The 11839-nt window shown below is 41.3% G+C and overlaps 1 pseudogene; it reads right to left on the bottom strand.

Annotated features, from left to right (window-relative positions):
• Window positions 1-2913: 2913 nt before the first annotated feature.
• On the bottom strand, window positions 2914-10703 carry LOC136533541 (uncharacterized; annotated as a pseudogene).
• Window positions 10704-11839: the final 1136 nt, after the last annotated feature.

The following is an 11839-nucleotide window of genomic DNA, read 5'->3' as shown; positions in this document are numbered from 1 at the left end:
TCTTTCTTGACCTTCTACTACGAAGCCATCAGGCTGATCCATGTAGATCTCCTCATCTAGCTCCCCATTTAGGAAAGCCGTCTTAACATCCATCTAATGAACAAAAAGACCATGAGACGCAGCCAGGGCAAGCAGTACTCGGATTGTGGTCAATCGGGCCACTGGTGAATAAGTATCAAAGAAGTCCTCGCCTTCTTTCTGGGTATAACCCTTAGCCACAAGCCTTGCCTTGTACTTTTCAATCGTACCATCAGGCCTAAGCTTTTTCTTGAACACCCATTTACATCCTATAGGCTTGCACCCGTAAGGACGATCAACAATCTCCCAAGTTCCATTGGTCATAATTGAATCCATCTCACTTCGCACTGCTTCCTTCCAGTAGTCAGCGTCGAGAGAGGAAAATGCCTCAGCAATGGTGCTTGGAGTGTCATCCACGAGGTATATAGTGAAATCATCACCAAAAGACTTTACAGTCCTCTGTCTCTTACTCTTTCGAGTAGCTCCACTATTATCCTCCTCTGGATTCTCAACACATGTTTGTTCAAGATGTTCTGTTGGCACCACGGGGGAATCAACAGGTTTTTGACTAGATGTGCTAGGTTCATTTCCTCTCATAGGAAATTCATTCTCAAAGAATGTAGCATCTCTGGACTCAATCACTGCACCAACACGCATGTTAGGTACTCCAGAGCTTACAACTAGGAATCTATAGCCGACGCTGTGTAAAGCGTAACCGAGGAACACACAATCTATAGTTTTTGGTCCAAGTTTGCGCTTTTTGACGATTGGCACATTCACCTTGGCCAAGCATCCCCAAGTGCATAGGTATGAGAGAGTCAACCTTTTCTTTTCCCATTCCTCGAATGGTGTTACTTCTTTATTCTTTGTAGGAACTCTATTCAGGACATGACATGCCGTCAATATAGCCTCACCCCACCATTCGTTGGAAAGTCCCGCAGTGTCTAACATGGCGTTAACCAAATCAGTTAGAGTGTGATTCTTTCATTCGGCAATCCCATTGGATTGGGGGGAGTATGGAGGCGTCCTCTCATGAATAATTCCATGTTTCTCGCAGAATGAATCAAACTCATGTGAAAAGTATTCTCCCCCACGGTCAGACCTCAACCGTTTGATTTTTCTTTTCAATTGGTTCTCTACTTCAGCTTTATAGATTTTAAAATAATGCATTGCTTCATCCTTTGTTTTTAGCAAGTACACATAGCAAAATCTAGTGCTATCATCAATAAGAGTCATGAAATATTTCTTTCCTCCTTTGGTCAATACACCATTCATCTCGCACAGATCAGAATGAATGAGATCTAGCGGTGCCAAATTTCTCGCCTCTTTCACAGCCTTGTGAGGCTTGCGAGGTTGCTTCGCTTGAACACAAGCATGACACTTAGACCCTTTGACCAGATCGATTTTAGGAATTAATTTTAAACTAGCTAAGCACGTCATACAACCAACATTGATGTGATAGAGTTGGGAATGCCAAACATTAGACTCATTATCATTTCTCACATGGTTCACAATTTTATCACAAGAATCCATCAAAGAGAAGTGGAACAAGCCTCCGCTTTTATAGCCTTTTCCAACAAAGGTTCCATACTTGGATACAACACATTTATTGGACTCAAATACAAGTCTAAAGCCATCTCTACATAATAGAGATCCACTAACAAGATTCTTCTTGATGGAGGGGACATGCTGCACGTTCTTTAGCTGCATGATCTTTCCCGAAGTAAACTTCAGATTGATCGTACCAACACCAAGTACAGCAGCATGCGTACCGTTTCCCATCAGCAAGGAGCAACCTCTTTGTTCCTGATAAGAAGAAAACAAAGAAACATCAGAACAAACATGAATGTTAGCACCCGTGTCAACCCACCACTCAGGCGAGAGACAAACTGAAAAAACTATAGGTAGATGATTACCGTACCTAGATCCTCCAGATTCGCTAACAACCATGTTTGCGGACTTCTTCTGCTTGTCCTTGTGGTTAGGGCACTCTTTTGCCCAATGGTCAGATGCACCGCAGACAAAGCAAAGGCCCTTTTCTTTTTCCTTGCCCTTCTTCTTAAAAGTTGCAGCTTTAGGCTTGACTGCAGGCCTGTTTTTCTTCTTCCTCTGTGCGGCATGAAAGTTCTTCTTTTGCACCAGATTGGCGCTATAACTTTCCTCATGCGCTTTCTTGCCATGAGTGTCCTTTGCCCTAGCATTTTCATCCACACCAAGAGTTGCAATGAGACCAGTCACACTGAATACTTGCCTCCTGTGCTTTAGAGTAGTGGCAAAGCTCGACCAAGTAGGTGGCAGCTTAGCGATGATACCGCTGGCCACAAACTTGTCAGGCAACTCACACTCATTGTTCTGGAGTTCCTTTGCCAGCATCTGTATCTCATGAGCCTGCTCTACTACAGATCGGTCATCGACCATCTTGTAGTCATAGAACTTATTCAGTGCTAGCATCGGCAACACCGAACTTGGCCTCAAGTGCATCCCACATGTCCTTGCCAGTGTCCATATCCATGTACACTTGCACCATGGTTTCAGCTAATATGTTGATGAGACCCCCCTTGAACAAGTTATCTGCCTCATTGAACTTAATCTCCTCCTCGTGAGAGAAAGGAGGTTCAATGCGCTTTCCCTTGATCATGTGCTCACAACGCATACTAGTGAACCACAGCTTGGAGCGGACACGCCACACTTTATAGTTGGATCCATCATCTTTCAATGGTGGTGGTTTTAGTGACGTAGCAAAACTAGCAGCCGAAAATGACCTATCAAGTTTTTGGATTGTTGAACATTTGGTCAATTTACGACTTATATTAATCCATAAATACGACTTAAACAGTAGTAACAGTACCACTAACCATACTGTAACAGCACCACTACTGCAGATAGTATTTAACAGTGCAGCAACCAAGCCAGGCACACGGCGCGGCGCGCGCGCGGGCGGGCGGGCGGCTCGGCTCGGCGGCGGCGGCGCGCGCGTGTGGCCTCCCGGTTCTCCCTCTCAACTTGTCTATGTGAGAGTCTTAAGACTCACTATTTAAGTTGATAACCTTTTTAGTGAATTTCCCATATGGTACTAATCACTTTTCCACTTAACAATAATTGTGGGCCTTTGAAGTTTATTTGATTAATTAGAATAAATAATGGGCCTGGCCCAAATTAATCTAACAGAAACTTGTTCCTAATAGCAATGCATTTGTCAAGCAAGGAGCTCAGTCACTCTTTGTATTAGCACTTCCTTCGTTCCTCCAACTTTTGCTTTCTTTACACCGAGGAAGCACTTCAGATCAGTGAATCACAGTAAACGCAGCTCACCTCTCCTATGATGATCGATCACCTGAATGTATTTAAAATCAAGCTATTAACTAGAAGCAGCAGATTATCTATCTTCATGTAATGTATGAGGAAAAATGTCAAATGGCTGTTACCTTTGCTATCAACTCGTCACTGGCAGCATCTGGCTTTGCTTTTGTCCTCGTCGTTGAATTCAAGAGATCCTTGTCAACTGCCTTTGCTTTCACATTTGTTACCTTTTTGTTAAGTTCATCATTCTGATTATCTTTCACCTGAAGGAATTCAATCCATTTTTTTGGTAATTGATCAAATCACAAGATATATAATTATATATAGTTACAGAAAATTATCGTTGACAACTGGAATTTTGATCAATTACCTTTATAGCAAACTCATTTTTGACAACTTCTGGCATTGTTTTATGTTTAGTTGCATCAGTCATCACATTCTTGTCAAGATCTCGCTTGCCCTTTCTCTTCGCTTCTGCAATTAAGTCATCCTTGGGAACAACAGACTTCAGCATTGGGTTTATTACCATCATGGTCAGCACACCTTTTTCAATGTCTGGTGTTGGTTTTGTCACTTGGATACCTGGTGTGTAATATTTACTGTACAGAAAGGTAACATGGCATTTAGCCCTACAGCAATCATGGAGGATCTGAATGCAGGCTACCCAAGAAGGAAAAGATATTAGACTACAAAGAACGATACATTGTTGGGGCTTGGGGGTTCATTTCAACCAGGACAGAATGGTTGGACTTTGAGACATTCAAGAAATGCAAGGAGGAACAACCTACTGCATATAAAAACTAGTCCAGAATTCCCTTGTCATGTCATCTGTATCCAACACTAAGAAACAAGTGCAAGCTGCCACTCTAACTAAGGTGCTATTTGGTTAAAGACCGGCAACGGGAACGGCAATCGAAACCGCGGGATGAGATGAGAGGGCGTAAAGGGAACCGATACCGCTCTGAAGGAGGCGGGAGCGGCGTTCTATACGGCCGGAATGATTTACCGCGTAATCTATTACGGGCTGCATGATCCAAACAGAAAACAATGTTATCCGTTTGCACCGTAAACATTTGACGGACACAATGCGCCGAAACAGCCGGCCTGTAAACATCGGTTCCGGAGCGTTCAGTCATACAAGTGAATAACCAGTATGGCAGCAACTGCCTTGATAAGCAACTCAATAGGTGAGGTGGTTGGTGGAGGTAAGAAGTATTGTTAGTATGAATTCGACAAGATTGAAGCACACATTATTCACAGTGCTGCCATCGTTTGAATGAAAAAGCTGGCAAAATCGGATAGACTGACATCACAAATGTGAATGGAGTGGGGATTAATTGCCTTCCTTCTCTATTACTCTATTATTCATTACAACAAATGAGCTCTTTCCTATCTTCAAGAACAAAGTGGGTCCTACCGGACTACCCTATGTCTACCTTTCCCTATTTCCAGCTGGTTCCAAAAATTTAAGAAGGCCTAATATTTTAAATTTGTTAAATATTCCAACTGGATGATCATGAGTGACAAAAAAATGAACTAGAATGAAAGAATAAAACCAAAGCAACAGAGGCGTTTGGCCTGCACCACTTCCCCTTATGGAGTACATTGAGTTCCATGGTTTGTCTAAATTGCAAGATACCTATGAGTCTAAGATGCTACCCTCTACCTCAATTGGTTTTAAGAGAAGAAATGTAACTTGTAAAAGTGTTCTTAACCTTTTATAGATCAAGACTTCAAATTTTTTTATTTGCAAACTATATATTATTCATTGCAATTAACAGCACGGTTGATGACATATAGAAAAGATAAAAAGGACTTATCTTCCTTCCTGTGTCCAAATTCTTTGTTTCTAAATAACCCTGTTGGACTGCATGGTAAATAAGGAAGATTAGATATTGTCTTATAATTATATGTGAAGACAGAACAGTTTCGGGATTAATTATACCTTCTGCAATTCCTTCACCTCCTTGACTACTGGTCTTCATTAACTCTGCATGCTTTCTTCCATGATTTTCAGAAACCTGTTGTGATGATCAAGACATGCAGCTAAAGCTTCATGTTTCCTAAGTACGCATACTGGGAATATACCGAACTCTAAATAAGGTTACTTTTGACATAAAACTGCACAAGCTGGTTTATAGCTGAAATCAACTTCAAAGTGTTTCTTATTTGTTTCTAAAATACAGTCTAGCACTAGTGCACTACTGTATACACATTATGAGGGAACATAAGGGAATCATTCAGATGGACAGCAAGTTTGGTGTACAAACTGGACAAACTACAGGAACTGATTGCCTCCCAAAATACAGGCAAACCCTGATCTGAAAGAGGAAGAAAATAACAATCATATATATATATAGCATACCAAAAACCTTAACAAAAAAAAGACACCTTTTAAACCCTAAATGCTGCTGCTGCCACACAAAAAGATTCTGCTACTGTCATATAACGCTCTTGGCCCCGCATATAACTATACTCCATTTCACAAATAATAGTTTGTCATGCATACTAGAATTATTGTGGCTATTCCTCTGGCAAAGAGCTAAGTACATACCTGAATGACTGGCATGTGAAGAATTGCACTTGACGAACTAACATGATTAGCATGATTTGCCACAGCATCAGGATGACTTGATTTTTTTGAATTATCAGTATAAGATTGTTCTGATGCAACGATGATTATAGGTAGTGTAAGGAGAATTTCCTTTTACTAATGGAGCAAAATAATATTGACAAAATAAATAAACAATGCGATCAAAGGCCTGTAGATGTGCATGCATTTATAATTGTAATAAACCGATAATACCTACCTGATGAACATCTCAACTTCCTTTTTTCTGTTGATTTAATTCTGCTGAATGAAGGCTTCATCAGAGTATCTTGTGCTGCATAAGATTTTAGTACAGAAGGAACAGGTGTTTTAAGTCCCAAAAGCAAATACTACTGCATAACTAAAATTCTAATTTAATAGGAGTTAGCTCCTATCTCCCTCTTCAGATCATTGAAAGATTGAAGCAAAGATGGAACAACTTTTAACATGTTCAACAAGCATATTACCTTGGCATGGCATGGCATGATGGGAGATTTGGGTGCAGAGAAATAGAATACTCTGACAAGGTGCCTCCTAACAGCATCTCCAGCAGTCTCTCAATATGACTTCTCATCCCCATAAAATTGTCATATTGGGAGAGAGAGAGCTATTTTCTTGCTCTAGTAGTCCCCACAATAGTTCTCCCTTTTTTGGTGGCCACCAAAAAAAACTCCCCATCTCCTCTCAAATAAAGTGGGAGTTCATCTCCCCAAATAGCATGAGCCCCACAATAACTACCACTTCTTCCTCACTCACCATGTGCCATGGCCACAAACTCTGTCCAAGCCCCCGCCAATCCATGCCCATGCCGATGAGCCCAAGCCCCAAGCCATCGGCCCCAAGCTGGAGCGTCTCAGGTTAGTGCACGCCCACTTCATGCGAGCCCAGTCCATAGCTGCTGGTGCGTGTGCCTATAAGCCCAGCTCCGAGCTGTTGTCCCCAAGCCTCCCCCTCCCACCGAACTCTGACGATCTGTGCTTGTGCTAAACCGAGGACAAGCGAGATGGACCCACAGCGGGGACAGATCAAGGTTTTAAATCTCCGGCTATAGCTGCCGCTATAGCCCGCTATAGCTGTTTAAGAAAGATCAAGCTATTTGTGTCTATGTACAACTTAGCCGCTATAGCCCGCTATATCCCCATTTAGCTCCGCTATAGCTTTTTTTTTGAGGTCATCCGCTAAAATGTCTTAGCCGGAGATTTAAAACACTGGGACAGATAAGAAAGAGATGACCGTCGTCAATCCGACCTTAGCCGTGTGACCGCAACCCAAAGCAATGGTGGCCACAACATCCTGAGCTACCGGTAAGCTGCCCTCATCCAATGAGATCCTGCACCACTAGAATCAATGTCGTGATCTCTGTTGTTGACCAAAATTGGGGTAGGGGGGATTGTGCTCTCTGCTTGTAGCTGCTTCAATGGCAATCGATGTCGAGGGCCTCCATGGACGGCTCGAGGGAGAGATGCAGCTAGCAGGGAAAGGGAGGCGAGGCTGATGAGGGGTGGCCGGTGATGAACTGGGATGCGAAGGGAGATATATGCTCAATGAAGATGGAGAGGAAGGAAAATAAAATAACCCACATACAGGTGGGGTCCATCTGCCAGAAAGAATAATTGGAACGAACTATTGGGGGCTGCAAAACTATCTCCCCTAATAATCCTAGAAATAGTATTGGGGTAACCCAAATACTATTTTAATGGGGATGAGATATAACAAACATCTTTGTAAGAGACTAAGAGTATGTAGGATTCAGATATGGTGCTCGACGGCCAGTAAAACAAAGGTTTCTAAGAAGTTTTTACCACATGTGGAAAAAGCTTGCTATAGTTGAATCACATTGGTTAAAGAGTAGCCTTAGATGTTGTATTTATTTCAGATTTAGCAGTGGAGCACCAAAGTCCCGTTGGTCTTGTTTATCCTTGAAAAGTTTGGCCATGCAGGACCTCTTGTACAAATACCCTAGTAACATATATTCAAGTGCGGTCCTCCCCTACTGTTCATACGGATAAGATAGACAAACCAGTCCTTTTTAGATAGAACTTGCATACTGAAATATATGCAATGAGAAACATCTTCAATAACCAAACCTAAATTATTCATATATCTTGATGCTACAAAATCAGAAGTAAGCAAAATCTGATCTTACATTTATATGGATTGTTTGTAGCAAGCTGTTGTGACTGAAAACTGAAGCTTATGGGACGTTTCACTGAGATTTTCACTGTCATCCAAAGAATGAGCTATCTTCTTGTGAACTTCAGTATTCCACAGTTTTGCGCTCAACGAACAAACGACAGCAGGTTTTCGGGTGCGAAAGTCTTGTAAATAAATAAATATATATATATATATATATATATATATATATATATATATGGAGAGACTATTCAGTAGCCGGCTACAAAATAAGTTATTCTGTAGCCACCTCCATTTACTATAATTTTATATACTAATTTACCATAATGTCAATACATATTTACGATAGTTGGGTTACTATAACATATGGGGATATTTACCATAACGTTATATTAAACCACTTAGTAAGGAGTTACTATAATCTCGTAAATTAACATAGTAATTATCATAACTTAAAGTGGCTACAGAATAAGTTATTTTGTAGCCAGCTACAGGATAGTAGTTCTATATATATATATATATATATGCATTTAGTTGCTGATATTTGGTAAAATATAAAAATCAGTCATGCAAACATGTCAATTCTGGCGAAACGTACCTAGAATAAATGATGATTGGTGTATGGACATAACATCAGTATGACCTAAATCAAGATTCTCAATATTATCAGTTCTTGAACTGCGTGTTATCAGAGTTGATGAGCAGTTCAGTAGAACCTGTTCCTCTAACAGAATAATTTAAACCACACCGAGAGAACATATATCTGCTATACTCACTACACATAACAAAACAGAGAGAAATAAAGGCTATCATAGTTCAGCAAGAGCACTAACTTTTAAGACCATGAAGAAAGGATAGCCATTCATAGTAGCAAATTACATGTAAGTATGTTCAATTCCCACTTAATAGTATGTTGAGGACTCGAGGAAAAAATAACTCAAACTGACAGAATGAGTTACAAAAAGGCCGATTGCTCAAACCATACCTTAATGGTGAGATTATTATGGCCAAAGAAACTCCAAGCTGAAATAAGGAGGAAGGTTAATTAGTATTCAATAAGATATCATTACAGCATGTATAATAATATTTTCCAGAACCATTAATATATAAAGATATATACTCAGCAAAAGTTTGTATGTCAATGTGTCAGTGTACACATATCTAAATAACCAGATCACAAAGACAGATAAGAGTTCAGACAGACTATTTTCATAAAAAGGTGGCAATAGCACATCCATACCTTTCAATAATTCTACAAAGGATTGCAAGGCAGACATTGCCTTATATACTCTTACAGATTTTAAGGCTGGTTGAAGCCCTGGACCTTGGAGAACTAATGAAGAAGGCCACCTACTTAATTAAATAAAAAAAAACAAATCAAATGCATGTTGAGATAAATGTGAGAAGTGAAAATGTTCTGTATACCAATATCATCAGTGCAACATAATATATGGAGAGGATACTAAGGAGGCAATAACCATTTTGTTTCCAATGAAGCTCCATAAGTAAGTTTGACTGCTCCATGATAATTGCAGTTTGTATCTAACCCATGCTGCGAACACAAATTATGTAAAAATGAAGACAAAAAAAAGGTCATATGGAGAATCTACTCTTAAAAAGAAGCATGATATGGAATAAAAACAAAGAGAAAGCAAGGAACATCATATGTCACCTTTAAATAAGCAAAGCTCCATAAACTTGTCCAAACATTTTCCTGAGGGGAGCATCTTGCTATATCCTGCAAAAGAGGATAAAATCATCAGAAAATGAAATACTGTAATGTAATATGAAAATTCTAAATTACCAATCACATGGCCTTCATGGAGCACAGGAAGAGTTGTACACACTGTTAGAAAGTTAGACGTATCACCAACTCATGCCAATGCTCCTCCGCTGCTCCAAGCCATCTAGGTGGCGGCAACCATCAAGAGTAACAAGAAATCCGCAGACACAACGATCCCCTAGTGCCACCAGATGCAATCACTCAAGCAAATGCACTAGGAATCACTCCTAATCTTACTGTGATAATGAATCAATGATGGAGATAAGTGGGATGTGTTTGCTTAGGCTGACAAGGATGTCAAGAATGTTAAAGTGCTAAGAGAATGAGCCACAAGCCGGCCAAGAGCCTTAAATAGGTGCCCCAAGAAAATAAAGCCGTTGCTCAGTCGGGGGCCGACCGGACTCGCCTGGCCAGACGCATCCCAGCGTCCGGGCGGCTACGTCCGTTCCACGGATGGCGTCCACGTGGCACCGCTTTAAACCTCGCACGTTGGATCTCAACGGCCGAAAACGGTTCGTGCCAGAGTTAAAGAGTGACCGGACGCGATTCAAGGCATGACCGAACGCCAGCCACACTGAGTCCGATCAAGAACAGAAGGTTCCAGAGTGTGTTTTTATAGACCGGACGCATCCGGTCATCAACGACCTAACGCGCCCGTCGTCCGGTCTTCACTAGCACTCACACACAAAGGTTACGTCAGCGACGACCTGACGCACCCCCTGTGCGTCCGGTCTCGCACCGCCACCTGAGTCCGGTCGCAAAGCCACGCTGAGCCTTCTCTGGAAGAAGTGACCGGACGCTCCCCCCACATCCGATCATAGCGTCCAGTCAAGCCACAGAAGCAGATCGAGAGCAACGCCAACTGATCAGATGCTCCATGGGTTAGTCCGGTCACCCCCGGAGCCGGAGTCCGGTTAGGTACCTTCGCATCCTTTTCTTTTTCTAACTTCTCAACGGCTTCACCCTTGCTTCCAAGTTGCTAACCACAAAGTGTGTAACTTGTGTGCACGTGTGTTAGTATTTTTCAAAGCATTTTCAAGGGTCAAATGTTGGCACACTAGATCCCTAATGCATATGCAAGAATCATGTCACCTAGTGGCACTCGATAACCGCTTAGCCAAAGATTTCCCCTCTTTATAGTACGACTATCGGTCCTAAACACACTCACACCCTGTATGGTGTCTTGAGTGCCAAAACAAAAACCTATTTGATACATTTGCCTTGATCTCCTTGGTTTTTACTTTTCTCTTTCTTCTTTTCCAAGTTGGAGCTTGATCACTGTCACACCCAATTTTAAGGATAAAATTGAATGCACAATACTCATGTGTGCCCAGGAAACAGTCACACACACAAGTCGACAAATCATATAAAGTATCATCACGGTGTCTCTTACATTAGATCCATAATACAACTTAGTCTTACATCACACAGCGGAAAATAAAAGATAATAAACTATCGTGGGCTTCATCACAGGGAAGGTCAACTGGTTGACCACAAGCCTAAAAATCCTCCGGAAAATCCTCATACCCGTTGTCATCTGTTACCCATCCGGGATTTTTATCCAAATCAAGAAAATAAACAAGTGTAAGTACATCCCATACTTAACAAGCTAACATGGGGTTATGAAGCTCAAAAGGTTGACACTGATTTACTGCAGTTAGCATTTTTAGTAGGTCAAGCTTTTATTCTCAGGTATTATCAAGTTATGCTTAAGCTCCCATTTAATCCCATAAGAACATATATTAGTGTTAAGTGTATCGTATATCATCATAGAACATCTTAAATGAACATCATCAAGTATCCAGTTATTCTATGAGTTTTCCGGGCCGCTCATGACTTTGAGCATGGCTGTTATAACAGTTTGTTACCCTCTATAGAGGTGGTGCACATTCACCGTGAGTCGTGATCCCCATATGCCCGAGTTAATTACTCCCATGTCACTACCAAGGTGAGCAGGCAGGGTACACTATGAAGCCATTTCATAGATTTCCCTAACAAGTTAGGGCCGCTAGGTT

This window comes from Miscanthus floridulus, unplaced genomic scaffold, assembly GCF_019320115.1.
Source record: "Miscanthus floridulus cultivar M001 unplaced genomic scaffold, ASM1932011v1 fs_911_1_2, whole genome shotgun sequence".
NCBI classification, from domain to species: domain Eukaryota; kingdom Viridiplantae; phylum Streptophyta; class Magnoliopsida; order Poales; family Poaceae; genus Miscanthus; species Miscanthus floridulus.
The sequence above is the reverse complement of the archived record's forward strand: the minus strand, read 5'-3'. Positions and strand labels throughout refer to the sequence as shown.